Here is a 3,994-nt window from a genome sequence, read left to right on the forward strand (position 1 = left end):
ATGGTTCATGTCATATAGCTCTGAGTCTCACAGACACACCGCTACTTACAATTACATGAAAGGACCCGAGCTGTATTTAAAGGCCTCCAACGTTGACTGCGTTTCACTTAGGGTGCATACTTGTTTTTTCTATTTATTCTCATGTAGGACACACTCTCTGTTCATTCCCATGTCGGACACACTCTCTCTATCTGATAGTCTCTGCAGACACTGAGTTCAGATTTTAAATTGTTTTAGTTTTCAAATTATTGGCTTTTATTTGTCTAAGGATGCCCATTGGAATTGTGGGTAACGCCTGATACATGCCATGTAAAATTAATGTATACGAATTCTCATGACTCATCCATAAAATAGGAAATTTAATCAGGTATATATGGTCATGGTGAGTTGAGCTCTAAGCTAAATCACATTTCCTGTAGCCACGGCTGCCACTGTAGTACTTTCTCAGTTATTTTGTCTGCTGAAAATACGAGCCCATTAGATTGTGTTGTCGTGTTGTTATTTTTTAATGTGGCCTCTACTCGCTTAGAATGGAACCCTCATCTAAAGCCCATGAGGCAGGGAGAAATAGGCTGCATTACCATGTTCGGCCACAACGAGGTGTCAATGGGCAGGTGGCGCTCTTTCACAATGACTCACAGATCTGATACTACTCCTGGAGCCTCGTCGTTTACAGTTTTTTTTTTTACATCTGCTTAAACACGTTTTCAAAACTATCTCTCCGGTTTTCAACCTCTTCTCTACAAACAATCCCCAAAACTGCACACACAAAATGCAAAATGCCTCACATCTCCTTCAAAATGAAACTGCCACAAACACATCTCTAAAAGAAGCATTTGCATTAAATGGCTTTTTTTTCTTTCTGTGTGTGTGTGTGGATGGACTGCATTTATATAGTGCTTTTCTAGTCTTGTCAACTACTAAATGCACTTTTACATATTACAGGAACCATTCACACATAGGTGTGTGTGTGTGTGTGTGTGTGTGTGTGTGTGTGTGTGTGTGTGTGCGTGTGTGTGTGTGTAGATGGACTGCATTTATATAGTGCTTTTCTAGTCTTGTCAACTACTAAATGCAATTTTACATATTACAGGAACCATTCAAACATAGGTGTGTGTGTGTGTGTGTGTGTGTGTGTGTGTGTGTGTGTGTGTGTGTGTGTGTGTGTGTGTGTAGATGGACTGCATTTATATAGTGCTTTTCTAGTCTTGTCAACTACTAAATGCAATTTTACATATTACAGGAACCATTCAAACATAGGTGTGTGTGTGTGTGTGTGTGTGTACGTGTACGTGTACGTTCTTATGGGTTAGATGGTTAAGGGGCGAATAACTAGGGATCAGTAAGTGTGGCCCTGATCTAAACAGAGATGGCTCTCCTTCCTTCTTTTCTCTGCCCTCGTCTTCTTCTTCTTCTTCTTCCTCCTCCTCCTCTTCCAACTCTTCCTCCATAAACTTGTCCTGAGGTACATCCCATGTCCCTTATTTGATAGCTCCTCGACTCCTCTGTCCTCGGGTTAACCGGAAGTTGTTCCGTCCCTCATCAGTGAAGGCCATCTCAAACAGCGGTGTAGAGGGGGGTGGCTAATTGGGCTTAAGCCCCGAATGTTTTGTCAAAAGCCCCGAATCTTTTAGGTTTTTTAAAATAACTTCAACTTTGTTTCATTTCCTCTCTCAGTCTTTCTGACTGGAGCCGCAAAAAATGAAACAAAAGCTCTATTACCATGCGTGGTGGCGGACGGTATAATGCATCGCGCATCACTCAGCTTGTTTGCCAACTGCCAATAAAAACTAATGAAGAAGAATATAAATCTTCTTCTTCGTCGTTAACTTGTCATCAGGGGCTGGCGGGCTGTTGTCATGCATGTATGTTGTCATGTTGTATGTTTCGGCTAACCGGCTGAAGTTATGGACATAACAAAGTTTTTTTCTATACGGAACACCAGTAACAGACCTCACCGGCCGGAGAGGACTGTTACGTCAGACGAACCGCGGACAAGTGTTGTGTGAATCCGCTGTTATAACACTTGAGTTAAGTGACTGTATGGCTGGCTAGCTAGCGAGTTAACATTATTAGTTGTTATTAAGAGAACTTAGTTGCTAATAGAGATGGGTGGATGATTTGTCTGATGATTTGTCATGTACACAGGGCGGGTGGGGGGGACTCGTAAAACCGAAACACACAGCTTGTATCAAATGCTAAGTTATCTCAGGGCATGTTTTACAGCTAATCTCGGCACATTAGTGGGATAAGAAGATAAACTAATTGAGAAATATAGTAATAAAGAAGATCAGAAAGACATGAGAAGTTTATTTCCTCCTCCCGATGACAACAATTCCAAGTACAGATGCATCAATATCACTGGAAAAGTGATTTCCCCCCCCCCATACTTTAATTTAAAAAGTAAATCTTTAATATATTCTACATTCATTACATAAAAAGTAAAATCTTTCAAGCCTTTTATTGTTTTAATCTTGATGATAAGGGCTTACAGCTCATGTAAATCAAATCTCCAGTACAAATGTATTAGAATTTTAGAACAAAATATTTTTTTTTGTCACACAGATGAGTCAGCTAGGGAAGAGGAAGGACAGGCATCACAGCAAGGGACAGCAGGTGGATTAACTGCAGTTAGTGATCTAGGGACTCCAGAAAGTGGCCCAGAGCAGGTTCATCTCCCACAGTACCCCCTCAGCCAGTTTGGAGCTCAACAAAGAGCATTTAACAAGACATGGTTTGAGCAATTTAAATGGCTGGAGTACTCTGTAACCAGAAACTGCACATTTTGTTTTTCATGTCGCCTGTACGGAAGGCAAAACATTCGCGCTAATAAAGATGCACTCAGTTGCTCTGGGTTTTTAAATTGGAAGAGGGCTTTGGAATCCTTCCGGGAGCATGAAAGAAGTGCCCTCCACATTTCCACCATGACATGCTGGCAGAGTTTTAAAAGCACAAAAACTCATGGGGATGTAATTGAGCAGCTGAAAACTGCTAGTGCAGCAGAAATCTCAGAGAGGCGGCAGTACCTTCACCTTATTGTGGCAGCAACCACCTTTTTAGGAAAACAAGGCATCCCATTCCGGGGACATGATGAGCAGGAATCTAGCCAGAATCAAGGCAACTTTATTGAATGTATGAAGCTCCTTAAACAATTTGACCCATTTCTACAAGAATATACTCCCCCTTCTCATACCACTTACCTCTCTCATTTTTCCCAAAATGAAATGATAACCAGCATTTCACAAGAAATCACAGAAAGCATCATCAAGCAAATGAAGATTGCAAAGATGTACTCTGTGATGGCAGACGAGGCCAGAGACAGATGCACAGAGCAGCTTGCAGTCTGTGTGCGTTTTGTTACGCAACAGGGCGTAGTGCGAGAGTGTTTTCTTGGGCTTCGGAGGTTACAGGGCTTTGATGCAAAGTCCATTGCAGATGAGATAGAGGCAATGTTACAGTCGCACAACTTGGGTGACCTACTGTGTGTTGCACAAGCCTATGGTGGGGCATCTGTCATGAGTGGAGCAGTGGGCGGTGTCCAAGCCCGCTTCAGAGAGCGACACCCTGAAGCAGTGTATGTGCACTGCTATGCACACGAACTCAACCTTGTTCTGTGCTAAACATGCAAAGCTATACCTGAAGCTACCGCATTCTTTGAACTGCTGGAGAATGTGTACACATTTTTCAGCAACTCACTTGTGAACCACAACAAGTTCATAGAAATCCAGAAAGAACTTGGATTAAGGCCATCTGAACTTGTGCAGCTCTCCACAACAAGATGGGCATGCCAGGTGAGGTCTGTCAATGCTGTCTTGAACAACCTTTCTGCCATTTTAGCGTGTCTCAGCAACATGAACACATCCATGGCCCTAGGGATCCGGTCAAAGCTCTGCAAGACAAAGACACTCTACATGCTTGTGATGTTTTCCAAACTCCTCGGCATAACTGAAGGTCTACACCGGTACCTGCAGGGGGAAAGTTTGGACTTGAGCAA

Source organism: Sander lucioperca, chromosome 3, assembly GCF_008315115.2.
Source record: "Sander lucioperca isolate FBNREF2018 chromosome 3, SLUC_FBN_1.2, whole genome shotgun sequence".
In the NCBI taxonomy this organism is placed as follows: Eukaryota; Metazoa; Chordata; class Actinopteri; order Perciformes; family Percidae; genus Sander; species Sander lucioperca.